This window comes from Puma concolor, chromosome A1, assembly GCF_028749965.1.
Source record: "Puma concolor isolate L17-30 chromosome A1, mPumCon1.1.hap2, whole genome shotgun sequence".
Classification (NCBI taxonomy): domain Eukaryota; kingdom Metazoa; phylum Chordata; class Mammalia; order Carnivora; family Felidae; genus Puma; species Puma concolor.
Genome location: NC_141667.1, coordinates 20,615,140 through 20,632,478, shown reverse-complemented (window position 1 = coordinate 20,632,478; position 17,339 = coordinate 20,615,140).

The following is a 17,339-nucleotide window of genomic DNA, read 5'->3' as shown; positions in this document are numbered from 1 at the left end:
TTGGACTTTTCAGCCTCTAGAATTGTGAGAAAAAGAGCTGGTTTTTCTTGTTGTTGTTGTTTTGTTTTGTTTTATTTTTTAGCCACCCAGTCTATGGCATTTTGGTATGCAGCCAATACAAAGAGAAAATTGAATTCCATTCAACAAATATTTATTAGCTTATTGGATGAAGGACATTTTATGAAGTGCTGAGACATTTCACACATATTATTCTTCATTAAATAAAAAAAAACTTATACAATTGTACCTTACCTTACCAAAGAAAAAAACAGTTAAAATAATAGAAACCTATATAAACATATGTGTATACAAGTCCGTAAACGTGTAAATATCTAACTGTAATACACATGCATGCAAATTGTGTGTGTGTGTGTGTGTGTGTGTGTGTATGTGGAGAAAGAGAGAAAGTGGGAGAGAGATTGAGACTCATGGGACAGATGTGAATACACATTTCTAAAGAATTAGATTATTATCTTATTAGTACCTCTGGTTAGCAATAACATATCCATGTTTCAGTAAACAATAAATCAAAAACAATTGCCTAGTTTTCCTGTTTTTTGTAGAGATGCCTCATAAAATCCAGGCCTTTTAAAACTGGAATCCACGAGGAAGAAAAATCCAAATTCAAAATATCAGTGTTCTTTAGCGAGAAAGCACTGAGAGTCCTCAGTGCACTATAAATAGAACTGAACTCCCAAATCACACTGCAAAGAAACACCGCTGTAGTGGAGACACTATGTCTCAGACAGAATCGCGGCAAGTTTCTTTTTTTCTTTTCTTTTCTTTCTTTCTTTCTTTTCTTTTGTTCCACTAAAACCAACTGCCTAAGTTCGCAAATTCAGGCCCTTCCTTCTAAGCAAAAACAGAAGAATGAGGCCATTTCCTGGGTGATTATCACAATTCAGTGCTTCACTTTTCTACAGAGCTCTCTGTCAATTATTCTTATTTAATGGAAGCAGAGATTTTTGGAAATGAACATATCTGAGTGACAGTAATTTTTCTAAAAACTGCTGAAGAAAAGTGAACCTTAAAGACAAAAAGCATATCGACTTCATGAGACCAGAGCAGAGCCACTGACTTGTCTGAGGTGATACGCTATCGTGCAACACAGGGCTTTAACTCCAAAAAGAGCTTTACTTTCCAGATCACCAATACTGCATTCATTCCATAATGAGACTTTGCATAGGGTAACATAACATTTATTTATACGCATACTTGTTTTTCTTCAGTAAATTTGTAAAATATTGCCACATGACAAGACCATGATGATGGATGGATATATATATGGGCAGGAGAAATGTCTGCTGTCTTTAAGTAAGGAACTGAGGAGAAAATAATATAACATATTTGTATATACATACATACAGACACATATATATATATATATATATATATATATACATATATATATATATATATATATATATATATATATATATATATATGTTGTTTCAGGAAGGATAAATGCTATCATAAAATCATGTGAAAGATGTAGGAAACAATGAATTGGGAAGCTTATCTAAAGAAGTGATTTTTAAGGTAAAATCTGAATAAGAAATGGAGTCAATGGTATTAAAATGTGGAGACAGTCCACAAATCAGAGCAGAAAAAAATAAAAAAACAAAACACCAAAAAACAGTCATAAAGCACAAAACAGTTTGAATAACTTTAGTAAACTTTTTCTGTGTGAACCAGTTAGTAAATACTTTAGGCTTTAAGGGTCACATGTGGTCTCTGTTATATCCTTCTGGTTTCATTTAAAACTCTTTTCAAATTTAAAATTCATCCTTAGCTCATGGGCTGTACAAAAACAGCCCATAGGTTGGATTTAGCTCATGCTGACCCTCGAATGAGGGGAAAAAAAAAAGTAGACTAACAGGGATGGGATTTAGTTGGTTAAATAACGGTGCCAAGATTCAAGGCAGTCTGATTCAAAGTTATGCTCTTAGGGGTGCCTGGGTAGCTCAGTCGGTTTAGGTGTTCAACTTCCCCTCAGGTAATGATCTCACGGGTTTGTGAGTTCAAGCCCTATGTCAGGCTCTGTGCTGACAAGTTGGAGCCTGGAGCCTGCTTCAGATCCTGTGTCTCCCTCTCTCTCTCTCTGCTCCTCCCTACTCATGTTCTGTCTCTGTCTCTCTGTCTCAAAAATAAATAAATATTCAAAAAATTAAAAATATGCTCCCAATCATTGCCCTACACTATCTCACAACAGTAAGTATAGATATAATTCATATGAACAGCAGAAAGGCATGAACTACAAACTCTTCCTCATAGACTCTGAAAAGCTTTCTTAGGGTTGGTGATGCTATAGAGGATGTTTGAGAATGATGCCCCACATTTTAATCTCTTTTTTGTTAATCTGTTTTGGTCTTGAATAAATTACATCTTTTTTTCTTTTTTTTCTGTTGAAGTCAGTGAAATGTATATATATTCAACACTTTTTCTATGTCCAGCATTGTGCTAGGTCCCATATAATGATAATAGTAAATTTGAAGACACAGTTAAATGTTGCTAAGAGAGGTGTTATGAGGTGGCTGAGAGTAGAACTTTTATTTTTTTTTTAATTTTTATTTTTGAGAGAGAGAGAGACAGAGTGCAAGTGGGGGAGGTGCAGAGAGAGAGGGAGACACAGATTCTGAAGCAGGCTCCAGGCTATGAGCTGTCAGCACAGAGCTTGACGCAGGGCTCGAACTCATGGACCACAAGATCATGACCTGAGCTGAAGTCAGACACTTAACTGACTGAGCCACCCAGGTGCCCCAAGAGTAGAATTTTTGAAGCCAGGCTGTGCTAAGTTGAATTCCACATTGGTAATTCTTTTAGTTGTGTGGCCTCAAGCATGTTATTACCTTACATCTCTGGTCTTGATTCCCTTTTTAAACTGTATAAAAAGTCTAAATAAAAGTAACTCACAAGTTCCAAGTTAAAAAAAAAAGCAATTCTGAAACACTAATCATAGTATAGTACATACTCTTTCCTCTTTCCCTCTTTTTTGATTTTAAAAATAATTGCTTATCTCCAACCATGTTTTGATATGGAAATATAACTGAGGGCAGAAATAAAAGTAAGCAAAGAAGTGAAAGATCCATGATTCGGGAAGAGGAGTGAAAGAATAAAATCTCCAACAGAAACATCTCCACAGTGTGAACAGAAGTAATTTGAAAATGATGGGATAAATAAAAAAGAATCCAGAGGAACAAACATGTAAATTAATATGCTATATCTTCTCCAGGCTGGAGATCTTCACTATTTGTCTCAAAAAAGAACACCCTTGAGTTTTCTGTGGCTTAATTTTGTGGAGGGGGACAAAAGTGTAAATGTATGAATTAGTTTTCTGTATCTTCCATAAAACATACCACAGAAATTGAGGCTTAAAACAATCCCCCTTTATGACCTCACAGTTTTCATGGAGTATTGGTTTAGGCACACACTCTATCTCACAAGGCCAAACTAGAGGTGCCATGATCAGTCAGACCCCTTTTCTGGTTTGGGAGTGTATTTTCTAGCCAGGGGAGGAAAAGGGTTGATTCATATGTGGACTGTCTTACTGTGGTGTAATTTAGGGACCAACATCACTAGACCCTTGAAGTCTAAATTTGCAGAAGGAGGAGGCACACATTCACCAAATGGGTAGCTGGGGATAATTGTGAAAAAGGTCACTTCTGTTTTCATTCCTTGCTCCCTGTACCTTGGTATTTTAAATCTTTGGGACATATTCCTTCTGCTGCTCAATCAGGTTTCAGCTTCTGGATAGTGAATTTTGTAACAGATCCTATAGTCATTCTCTCTCTTCTACACATACTTTGCCATAAAGAGAGTTCTTGTACCGAGAAAATAACATGAGTGACTCTCCATTAGTGAGTAAGATATTCTGTTAGCCCTCAGGGATAGTGATGTTATCTGCGGCACTACGGGCATAAGAGACAAACCTATCAGGTTTGTCACTCCATATCAGGATAAATGAAAATGGAAGGGGTGCTATATAAACAATGCGCCACTGAGTGGATAGGTGGTTTCTTTTGCGGTTGGTACTAAAGTGAGAGCTTACGATCTCTGCTTTAGGCAGGTCTAAGATTTAATAACAGAACATTAGATCAGCTGTGTTGAGTGAAAACTCATGCCCTTGGGCTCATGCCTTGCTTTCATTTTTCAAACAATAGCACGTGTACTGAAATCTTTAAGGGCAGAGGCTGACAGTTACTAGCTAAATCAGCCTCTCCATGTAGTTGTGAATGTTTTTTTTTTTTTCTGCAGTTAAAGTCCACTAGTGGGAATTAACATGTAACATCTTCATTGCTTGTGTCCATTGCCTTAAGTCCATTTACATTTCTTTTCCAGATCACTCTTGTGCTTGATCGTCCAAGTTTATTCCTCAGATTCCTTAAAAAATAAGCTAAGCAGTTCACAACTGTCGATGAGTCCATGACTAGTACATTATTTGAACTTATGTCTCTTGGGAGGATTTACCCTCCTTTGTATCTTTTAGCATTATCACTCCTGAATGAAGGCATAGTCAACCAACCATCCATTGTCAACTAAAACTAACATACATGCTGACATATCTGTGAACCAAGCTTTACTTTTTTCCCTTTCCCATCAACTGTTCACACAGAAACCCTAACACTACTATTTGCAAGTTGGGGGAAGGTCTTAAGTGTAGAAGAGTTAGGTGAAAGGGAATCCCGGGTCACTTTTTCATGCAGCTAGCTTTTGCCCTCTACTACTGCTTAGACCCAATCAAAGATACATCACTTTTAACTTAACTTGGATGGCTGTTGATCTCAACTAATTTTATGATCATTAGTCAAAACTATCTTATTGATGATGGGAATTTTAGGATTCAAATTCACTTTATGTCTAATGATCAGTTACTCTACCTCTACCAGGATCGACTAGCATGCCAGGAACTATATTTTCAGATAGACTATAATTCTCAACTACATATGGCATGGTAAGTAGTTAGACTTCTATTCCAGAGACAATAAATTGCATTATTTTCTATCCCAAGATACCTCTAACACTTGAGGGGTCTATTGCATCATGGGCCCAATATATCAGGATTGCTTATTCCGCACATTGTACTCATTTCAGGATCTGGTATTGTTCTGGGACCAGTTAAAAGCCAGGAGCCTTTCTCATTCCACAGTAAATGGGTTAGAACTGTATTCACACATGGAGAAAATGCTGCTAACAAAATATGATGTGGTCTACCACGTGTTGTTTGTTCTTAGTGCTAAAGGAGGGGAGGTACTGATTCTTGTCCTTTTCTTTGGAGAGGATGTCCTGGCCTGTCCTAAACCGCTGCATACTTGAAATCTTCACCAATGTAGCAATACTTTTACCCTTTTAATAGTTATGTCACTGTAAGTAATCAGGAGTTCTTGCTATTTATTGCTATGCAGATACAATTTAATTGATATCATAAATGTAGTGAGCCGGTATCACATTCTCAAAATGTTTTCTTTGGACTATATGGTATCATAGTGTAGAATTAAACATGTTTGTAGCAGGATCATGAGTGTGCACTGCTAGTCATATTGTGTGAATGCAAACTGCTTCTTATCTTCTTTAGTGATAGGCATTGAAATAAATGAAGTACATTAGCCAGACTAATAGCTATATAGCCCTTATGGAGGCTATTACTCTACTCTATTATATGTTCTTACAGTAAGTTCTTACAGTCCGAACTTACAGTTCAGACTCAAACTTAGTTACATTTTTTTCTGGTCTACTTTCATTTGTCCTGATTCATCCCATTTTTCTATAGGTTTTATGTTGAAAATAAAATGAAGGAATAATGAGGAATGTCACCTCTATGTCTCCTCAAATTTTTTTTGATGTATATTTATTTTGAGAGAGAGTGTGTGCAAGCGGGAGAGGGGCAGAGAGAGAGGAGAGAATCCCATTTGGGGTCCATACTGTCAGTGTAGAGCCCAGTGTGTGGCTCGGACACACAGACTGTGAGATCATGACCTGAGATCAAGAGTCAGACCCTTAACCCACTGAACTACCCAGGCGCCCACTAATGAGTGAATTATTACTTTCTATTGATGACTATCTTCAGCTTTCTGCACACACACATGCACACACACAGCTATTCATTTTGTCTTTTAGAAGTATATTTTCTATTAGACACTTCCATAGATACTGGATGTTGATTATACTCACTACACCAATCTTATAGCTGTTGGTTAAGTTCTGCCATTGGCCTCAGATAGTTTCACCTTCCTATCATCTACATGCTACTGGGGATTTTAGTTCTATAACATCTCCTTTTGTAAGCCGGATCTACAGAAATCATTCACTACCCAACTTCTCAATGGTATTAGTTCGCCCACTGCTTCATTTGAGACTTCTGCACAGTATCACTTAACAAAGAATGGGCTACTCTGGCAGATTCACAGGTTTAGAGGATGCTGGGTCTTCATGCTTTTAAATAATTTGCTTTAATATTCTTCATAAACTTACTTCTTTTCTGTCAGGGCCCAGTAGAATTACAAAGTGAAACCTCAACCTATGTTAATGTTTGGCCCTCAATACAGGGCCAAATCCTAACTTTTGCACAATTACAGCTTGCCAGGGAATATAAGTAGTAACTTACCTTTAGTGAAGGTGACTTCATTTACATCTAACTGGTGAATGAGCTAAATCTATAAATCCATCTTTATAGTTTTCTTCCTAAGACCAGATCAAAGTCAACCTTGGTCTTAACTTTCATACTCATTTCTCAGAACTAAATAATCAGCTAATCCTGTCACCTTTACCTTCAAAATATATCCTGAATTTACCTTAGATATTCTTACCTAGAAACAGGGACTGAGATAAAAATCTGGTGTGCATGATTTTTTGAGGGAGTGTTTTTCTAGAGATACTGATAGGAACTGAGGTAAACAGAATAGGAAAGGGAAAAAAGAGTTAAACTTGGATTGGATGGTAGGTAAAATTTAGACTTGGTTTGATCCGCAAGAGGGTCTGAATTGCAAGTTACACTGCGTAGCTGTGGTGTCTTGCGACAAAGTCTGGGCTTTTGTACCCTATGCCTGTTAGTATATGACTAACTCTCAGAGTTGGGGCAAATATCTTTCCAGATGGCTTCTCTCAGCCAAGGACAATAACTTGCACAAGCTCACAAACTTAAGCCAGTATCTTTACCTAGCAGATGGTTACAACTTTAGATAAAAGGAATGTGGGCAGTACATCAGGAATGTTCACTATAATCATCTAACTGAAGCCAACTGATAGGTGTATAGCCTATAAAAACTTTCTCTAATTATGTTGGCATTTCCTTTAATGGGGAATTAATATAACTTTGTTTTACACCTCTCTAAAAGTTGCAACTGTTGGTTTTTCCCCCATATATCTCTCTTTTCCTTTCAATATCATGAAATGATAAAAGTCAGTGCACTGAGGAAACCTATAATAAAGAGTTATCCATTTCTACTACCTAGGCATGAAACAGATGCATTTCAGTTACTTGTAGTATTCTCTAGCTTTCCAGTCAGTTTCTTTACTCCTTTCTATGTCATCTTTCTGGCCCCATTTTTTTAAGGTGGAGCATTTTCTTTTTTTCTTTTTTTTTTTTTAAGTTTGTTTTTTTTTAAGGAGAAAGAAAGCATGAGCGGTGGAGGAACAGAGAGAGAGGGGGAGAGAGAGAATCCCAAGCAGGATCTACACTGCCAGCTGCAGAGCCTGTTGTGGGGCTCAAACCCCCAAACCGTGAGATCATGACCTGAGCTGAAACCAAGAGTCGGTCACTTAGCCGACTGAGCCATCCAGGCATCCCTCTGGTCCCATGGTTTCAAATATCATATCTGTTCTAAAAATTCCCAGCTTTATAATCCCACTTTACATCATTCCCATCATTTTCGTTTCTTACTTTTAACTCTTTCCTAAATGAAAACCTACACTTCGACATGAAAAGCAATTTCAAAACTTACCCTTTACCTACCATTCCCACACACTTGCTACTTATAATTTATTTCTTGTATAAGTAACCTTCAATTCCCTCTTTTCAGGTTCTTAGCCCAAAAAGTTTGGTATCAACTTGATCTTTTTCTGTCACCTCTTAACTAGCCCATCCACTGACATATGTAGCTGGGTCTACTTTCACTGACATCCAGAATCAAACATCTTTCACTATTTCCACAGAGGTCCAAGTCATGATCATCTACCTTCAGGAGCATTCCATAATCTCCCACACTCAGATCCCTTCCCCTTGTTTATTCTCAGTGACGGTGTCGCTTCTTAATAGAACATAACAATTTACTATCTCCTGAAGAGTGAAACAGAAGTTCATTTTAATGGACAGGTTTTGTGGTAGAAATTCAATGTCTTTAACAGGAAAGAAATCTAGCTTCATGATTTCTCTGCCACTTACTATCCATTACTCCAGGGTCTACTTGCAATATCTCAAGATGTGAAACATGGAATAAATAATCTCTATAGCAACCAGATGGTGTTTAAAACAAATGTGACCCAAGTTCAATGTTGAAGTAATCTTTATAAAAATCTACCAGTATCTAATATTGCATTGGAACCTTAATTTTCTTTTTTTATAAAAAAGATAGCAATAAAACAATAAAAACAACAAAATAATGTCCTTTTTTCCAATCATGTATTTTCTCGTGTTTTATTTCCTTTATCAAACTGAAGTCACTATTTGACCATTGTGGATTTTCAAGTTTATTTTAGATCACATAAATACCTTCTTAATACCCTCCCAACACTTAATTATAGCCTGTAACTTTTCTAGCATTTTTTTTTAATTTTTTTTAACGTTTATTTATTTTTGAGACAGAGAGAGACAGAGCATGAACGGGGGAGGGTCAGAGAGAGAGGGAGACACAGAATCTGAAACAGGCTCCAGGCTCTGAGCGGTCAGCACAGAGCCCGACGCGGGGCTCGAACTCACGGAGTGTGAGATCGTGACCTGAGCCGAAGTCGGCCACTTAACCGACTGAGCCACTCAGGCGCCCCTCTTCTAGCATTTTTATATTATCATTAACAATTAACAAGTTTTTAGATTTGGAAACATTTCCAAAGAAACTGAATCTTAGAAATTTACTCCAAAGTAGGGTGTTTATAATTAGTACAGTTCAATTGTTAACTTAGAAGTTTTGCCTGAAATCTGAAACCTGTAACCTTAATTACAATACTATTCTACTGTGCAGGAATTGAAATGATAGATCACCATTGTGTTGATGATGATTAACTTGTCTCTATTTCTCTTATTTCATGTAGGAAAATCATCAGTATTTGAAAGAATTTGTGTCATTTTTTGCCGGATATTTGCTAAATTGGCATGCTTAGAGGAAACCAGCCATTTCTGATGTAGGTGGCAAATTCTTCTGAAGGCAACTTCTGGATCTCACTCTGGTAAGGTATTTTCAACTCCAAGCACTATTAAACTCAAGTCTAACTGTTTATTCTATTAAAAAATAATACATGTATTCTAAAAAAAATGGCAACATGTTCAGAGGTAAGGCAGGCATCAAGCATTATGCATCCTGAGTTCAGGGCCGTTTTTTTTATCATTATTCCTACTTATAACTCTGTCCTGCCTTCCTTGGAATACGCATTTTGTTTTCAATGTCCCTCATGGTCAGGAAGCATCTATCAGCAACATGTAAGCAGCTGAGGTCACACAATTCATCCTTCCCATTGGTGAGAGATTGAGATCACTATCCTATCAAAGCAACAGTCTTTCCTTTCAATTTGAACAGGCCAGTTTAAGTCACATGCAGTGTCTGGATCAAGAACACTTGATCCACACAAGAACACTTGATCCACACTTTGTGTGTGTATCCCAGACACAAGTACCTGGTGGTTGAGTGGGTAGCAGTAAATGCCATTCATTCTTTTGGTCATGTAATATGTATTTATTCAGAGTTTACTGCATGGTGAAGAATGTTGTACCTGCTGGATATACAACAATGACCAAAATTGACAAATCTGTGCCTTCAAAGAGTTATATTTTAGTCAAGGGGGCAGACAAATAAACAATGCATATTTAATATATAATATGGAATATCAAGTTTATTATTTATGATATGTATAATATACAATGAAATGTGTTTCAAGTCCATGTGGGAGAGTAAAGCAGAGTAGTGTAAATTTTTTTACAGTAATCAGCAATACTTCTTAAGTCATTTAGAAATATTGAGCCAAAATAAATCAAAAAAGTTTTGGAGAGGGAGAATTGCATGTTGTGCAAAGAATGTCCTACTAGATATTAGAGCTTATATTTTTGTTTTTTACTTTTTAAAATATTTTTAAATGTTTATTTATTTTTGAGACAGAGAGGCATAGTATGAGTGGAGGAGAGGCAGAGTAAGAGTAGGACACAGAATCCAAAGCAGGCTCCAGGCTCTAAGCTGTCAGCACAGAGCCCAATGCGGGGCTCAAACTCATGAGCTGTGAGATCATGACCTGAGCTGAAAGTCAGAAACTCAACTGACTGAACCATCCAGGCGCTCCATAGAGCTTATTTTAAAGTTGTGGAACCAGGGGCGCCTGGGTGGCGCAGTCGGTTAAGCATCCGACTTCAGCCAGGTCACGATCTCGCTGTCCGTGGGTTCGAGCCCCGCATCGGGCTCTGGGCTGATGGCTCAGAGCCTGGAGCCTGTTTCCGATTCTGTGTCTCCCTCTCTCTCTGCCCGTCCCCCGTTCATGCTCTGTCTCTCTCTGTCCCAAAAATAAATAAACGTTGAAAAAAAAAATTAAAAAAAAAAAAATAAAGTTGTGGAACCTGAGTAACTGTGATCTTGTCTCAGTGATAAATAGAGCAATGAGAGAGAATATAAAAATTCATTCATATAATAAAAAAATTCAGTTTTGGCAGTACAGATAGATGAGTAGGAGGATAAATGATTCAGTAAATAGTGTTTGAGAAAGTGATTTTCCATGAAGAAAATAAAGAAATTAATCACCTATTTCATATGTAGATAAACATAACTTTCATTTTGATCAAATATTATATATAAAAATATTTGTATTTTATTTTTTTTTAATTTTTTTTTTCAACATTTATTTATTTTTCGGACAGAGAGAGAGAGAGACAGAGCATGAACGGGGGAGGGGCAGAGAGAGAGGGAGACACAGAATCGGAAACAGGCTCCAGGCTCTGAGCCATCAGCCCAGAGCCTGACGCGGGGCTCGAACCCACGGACCGCGAGATCGTGACCTGGCTGAAGTCGGACGCTCAACCGACTGCGCCACCCAGGCGCCCCTGTATTTTATTTTTATAATTTATTATTTTCATGAATAATATATCTCTTTTATTATTTTAAAATTTATTTTTATTTTAATTTAATTTTTAAAAATTGATGTGTATTTGATGTATATATTATATTAGCTTTAGTTGTACCACATAATTATTTCATATTTGAATGTATTATGAATGATCACTACAATAAGTCTAGTTAACATCTGTCACCATTTTTTAATTTTAGAAAAATAATATATTTGAATTTCCTATTTTATTTTGGATTATGATGATTTGTTAAAAATAGTAAAGTTTTCTACAATTGATTTAGTTGCTGACTGGTGGACTTCATTTACTTGGAGGAAACTGACTCCTGATATACAAATAGGGTATACCATTTATGAAATATTCTTACAGATGCTTTAATATGATTTTATATCTTATGTATAAAGGATTTGTGCTTTTTATGAGATTTATTTCCAAATATATCTTCTTCATTTAATTTCTGTATTATTTCCTATTTTATTTTCTAGTGGGCTTTTGCTTCTATAGAAGGAAACTACTGAATTCCTGTGATAGATTGTATCTCTCTATATATATCATATTATAATAACCTACATCTTTTTAAATTTTTTTTTTACCTCGTGCCTTTGTCTTATTTCATGGCAATAGTTAAGATATTGACCAAGATGGCCTAAAATTTTTCCTCAGATTGGCTCAACTTCACACAGGTTTCTTCCTGTCTATAGATTTATGACCACCTTTTTCTCAGAGTTTGAGAAAAATTTTGTTGCAAAATTTTTTCTGTCCTATAGAGGTGTGAATATTTATAAAAGCCTCTGGCCAGGGGCGCCTGGGTGGCGCAGTCGGTTAAGCGTCCGACTTCAGCCAGGTCACGATCTCGCGGTCCGTGAGTTCGAGCCCCGCGTCGGGCTCTGGGCGGATGGCTCAGAGCCTGGAGCCTGTTTCCGATTCTGTGTCTCCCTCTCTCTCTGCCCCTCCCCTGTTCATGCTCTGTCTCTTTCTGTCCCAAAAATAAATAAACGTTGAAAAAAAAAATTAAAAAAAAAAAAAAAAAGCCTCTGGCCAGTTTTTCAACTAGGAATGTTTTTTCCCGAAGGCCTGAAAGATATCCCTTTGAAACATAGTCACTAAGAAAGATAGAATTCTTATTTTACAATCTCTGTGTGAGGGTAGGAGTCTAAAATTATCAAACACAGATGGTTTAATCACTCTGACCAACCCACACACCAACCCAGTGTGTCTTCTATTATTTTTCCATTAGCTCACCCCAACACTCAAAAACTGTGATGGTCTTGAATAAAATTATCCTTGCCTGCTTAACACTGCCCACTACAGTATTCTTTGATGATATCCAATGTTATAGTAAGCATATATGCTTATGTTAATGGGGAAATTTTCTAGGAGAAAAGATGATCTGCTTTTAAATTTTGGTTAAACTCACTTATAGAAAACATTTGTGATATAACTGTTTTTATAATATATATGTGGGAAGCTTTTGATTACTATTTTTATTTATTAATGGATATTCAATTCAGTATTTAAACTGCAACCAATCACTTGGACATCTAGGCACACATTGACCATTTTCATTGAAGTAGGTTTTAAGAAAGTGGACAGTAAATGATTTTTGTACACAAAGGTTTTAAAGGTTCTGAACGCATATTTAAGAGGACCAAATTATATTATTTTTAAATATATATGTATTTTTAAGTTTTTTAATGTTTATTCATCTTTGAGAGAGAGAGAGACAAAGTGTGAGTGTGGGAGGGGCAGAGAGAGAGGGAGACACAGAATCCAAAGCAGGTTCCAGGCTCTGAGCTGTCAGCACAGAGCCCGATGTAGGGCTTCAACGCTGGAACCATGAGATCATGACCTGAACTGAAGTCAGATGCTCAACCAACTGAGCCACCCAGGCTCCCCTTATACATATATTTCTTAAGGTTTATTTATTTTTGATAGAGAGACAGCGTGTGAGTGGGGGAAGGGCAGAGAGAGGGAGACACAGATTCTGAAGCAGGCTCTAGGCTCTGAGCTGTCAACACAGAACCCAGTGTGGGGCTTGAACTCACGAACCGTGAGATCATGACTGAACCAAAATAGGACACTCAACCGACTGAGCCACCCAGATGCCCTCCCATATTATATTTTTTTTTAATTTTTTTTCAACGTTTATTTATTTTGGGGACAGAGAGAGACAGAGCATGAACGGGGGAGGGGCAGAGAGAGAGGGACACACAGAATCGGAAACAGGCTCCAGGCTCTGAGCCATCAGCCCAGAGCCTGACGCGGGGCTCGAACTCACGGACCACGAGATTGTGACCTGAGCTGAAGTCAGACGCTTAACCGACTGCGCCACCCAGGCGCCCCATTATATTACTTTTAATAAAACGTACATGTTATGGTGCCCATTACACAGAATAAAACGTGGGAAGTGATATTTTCATCATTGTATGTTATTTTTGTAACAAGATAGCATTATATAATTATATTCTGGAGTTTAACTGAAAAACATAATGATAATAGGAAATCGTGTAAGAAGTGATTTTTGTTACACTGATCAAGCTGTTTTTGTGTATTCTGAAATAAATAATTAACAAATTTTTGGAAAGTTCTTAAAAATATGACTTATCGCATTGCTCCTGTATTAAAATATATATAAGCTTGAAATAGAATTGAAAAAATAGCCAAAGAGCTTTGTAAAAATTTATATTGAACATTTATCTTTCTTTCCCTGACAGTACTGATTACAGGCAAAGTGTATGTTTTACCTTGAAATCCACTTGAGTTAATATGAAAAAGAATAGGTGTGAGTGTATTAACAATCCAAAAACCTTTGATAATATAAACGTGTTTCCTCCCAATACATTAAATTTAAAGAGGAAGATTTTGATGAGAGCAATTTCAAATTAATTTATGAACTTACTATAAAATATATTTCTACAATTCTCTTTCAACAAGTTTTATTTGGGTCTAGACTTCAGTGAAAGGAATCAAGGGCATCATATCTCTTCCAATGGTTACATTAAATATTCCATTAAAGATCTAAGAATAGCCTATGATAAAGAAGGAAGGGGAAGAAGCATTTTTAGTTTTTCCATTATTCTGTTCAGTGTGCTACTAGATAGAATTGGATTATCACCAAAAAGTATGAAAAGAAGCATGCATTTAAAGAGAATAAATTCTGTTACGTATATGTGGACAGGTGCTCAGTATACCAAAAAAATAATCTTAGCCCTAACAGAAAACAACATTTTTAGTAACATTCATACAGCACTTATAATATTGCATGCATGACATATATAAGCCTCTTTCAACATCAGTATACTGTTGGGACTAGTATTTCCCAAATCCACAGATTAATAAACAAAGGAGATACATAGGCCTTATCTTTTGGTTATGAGATATACAGATAAAACACTTGAAAATCTTTCAAAAAATGAATATTGCATCCTGTTTACCATCCATGAATTCCAAATTTTTTACATATGGGCTAAAAACCTACACAATATTTATAAAATGTCTACTGCACATCAGGCTTATGTAACATATTGGATAATTTGAGGCAAAAGTAATACTACTTTCAAGGAATTTAATGTGTATATTTTTTAGGAGGAAAAAAATCACATAAATCAGTATTTATTACACATTTACTGTAGAAAAACATTGAGGCATCTTCAGGATCCTCTAGTGAAATGATCCACATATGAGAAATATTTGAAATTCATTGCTGCAAATCTCCTTGTTCCTCATTCTCATTACCACCTAAAAAAATAAACAAACAGATGGCAGAGAAGAAAACAGAAAACCACAAGTTGTTCTTTCTGTTCTCCCATGGGGAAACACTTTAAGTCAATCACAGAACAGGAACACATAAAATACATCATAAATGATTTCTTTTTCATGTTTCATGCTCATTTTATCTATGTTTGGAATTTGGGGAATTTATAAAGCCAGTCCTTATTTCAGATAGAGAAGTATAAATTGAGTGACTTGTGACTTGAGAAGAGGCATGTTGTTGCGGGACTCTGTGGCCGGCAGAGGTTTCAAGGTGTCACGTGAATCTGAATGTGATTCTCTGGAATCTACAAGAACGGACATGACTTCAAATATAACACAAACCAGTTCTGTTAATCAAAACAAAAACAGTTACTCAAAAAGCATAAATTATTAAAGAAATTGAATATTCTAAAAAAAATTGAAAGTTACCCTACAGTACGAAGAGTAAATGCATGTGATTGGGCATTAATATTTGCTCAACTATCTGAAAGAAAATATTTTCTATTAAACTTTTGAAAGTACTGACTCTGCCCCTTTGAATGTATAAAACTTCCAAATAATATACATATATGTCAATATATAAACCTTCCAAATATGATATATATATGTTAATATATGTGTTGCAATTGGAGCTATTGGAGGTACAAGAGCCATGTAATCATGAATATGTATATCTGAATTTCTTACACTCCTGTCTCAGTCAAATTTAAAAACGAAAAGAAGCAACTAAATTTTTTTTAAAAATGACTTTCTGTGATGTTTTTTATTCTGACTAAAGTCTCCAGAGTTTCATACTTTATTTCTATTCTGCTTTCTTGTTGTTTTCATTTACCTTTTAGAAATTTATTAAAACATTTTTTATATTAGTTTTTAATACTACGTAGGACTTACTATGTAATGCTCTCTTTTTTCTTCTATTCTTTCCTAAATAGAGGAGTGATTCAAAAGTACCTGATACATAAAATATGAATGAATGAATGAATGAATGAATGAATGAATGAATAGAAAGAAACTCTTTAGAAAATACAAGATAAACATTAAACTTTAAATTAGTCTACCACTAACATTAAAAACGCGCATGTTAGGGGGCACCTGGGTGGCTCAGTTCGTTGAGTGACCAACTTAGGCTCAGGTCAGGGTCTCATAGCTCCTGAATTGTAGCTACGCGTCAGGCTCTGTGCTGACAGCTCAGAGCCTGGAGCCTGCTTCGGATTCTGTGTCTCCCTCTCTCTCTGCCCCTAACCCACTCCCATTCTGTCTCTGTCTCTCTCAAAAATAAATAAATATTAACAATTATTTTTAACTGCATGTTCATTAAAAAAAGTTGAAGTATAGATGAGTGGAATTTAACAGGTTGAGATGAAAGTAAAGGGCGTGTCTACCATGAAGTTTCAATTCAAAAGTCAAATAGTTATTTTATTTTATATTACTTTCATACTGGATAAATTAAACAAGAATTACAGAAAGCTGAGAAGTAACAGTCTGCAGAAAATTACCTGTCTTCTGATTACATGGCTTTTGCATCTCCAGTTGCTAAGGATTACCTTCTTGTTGTCTGAAGCTAGCCAGAAAAAATATATTTAGTGTCTTAATTTATAAAATATGACTAGGACTACTTCATTTAGTACCTATATTTCAGGTTTTTAATTTTTTTATGTGTTCATGTTTTTAAGATTATTGCTTTTCACTAAAAATAATAATAATAATAAAATAATAATAAGTCTCTAAAAGTTCCTGCTTCAAGATCAGCCTCCTTGAACAAGAGAGTGTGACAACTATGAGGTTTCTCATGCCATTGCTGGCTAAGTTTGAATGTCTCCATTTGATAGTTTGCCTGGTGTTTGTTCCCTCTTTATTGTTTCATTTGTGTTTTTCCCAGTTTTGTGTCTTTTCCCTGATGGTAGGAAATAGCTTTCATTCCAAAAGTTTCTAGTGACTACTTTTGGTGGAACTTCCAAAAAAGCGTTCTTGATTCTCTACACTGTTTTAGAGAAAATATTGAATCATTTGGAAGGTATTTTAAGGTTTGCTACTTGGGAAGCACGTGGGTGGCTCAGTCAGTCAAGTGTACAACTTTGTTCAGCTCAGGTCACAATCTAATGCGTCCTGAGTTCGAGCCCTGTATTGGGCTCTGTACTGACAGCTCAGAGCCTGGAGTCTGCTTCGGATTCTGGGTCTTCTATCTCTGCCCCTCCCCAGCTCACGCTCTGACTCTCTCTTTCTCTCTCAAAAATAAATATACATTAAAAAAAATTTAAAAAGCCCTGCTACTTGGCAGGCAATAAACAATTGTTTTACTAATTCAAACAGTGTAGATCTCTTACAAGAACTAAGG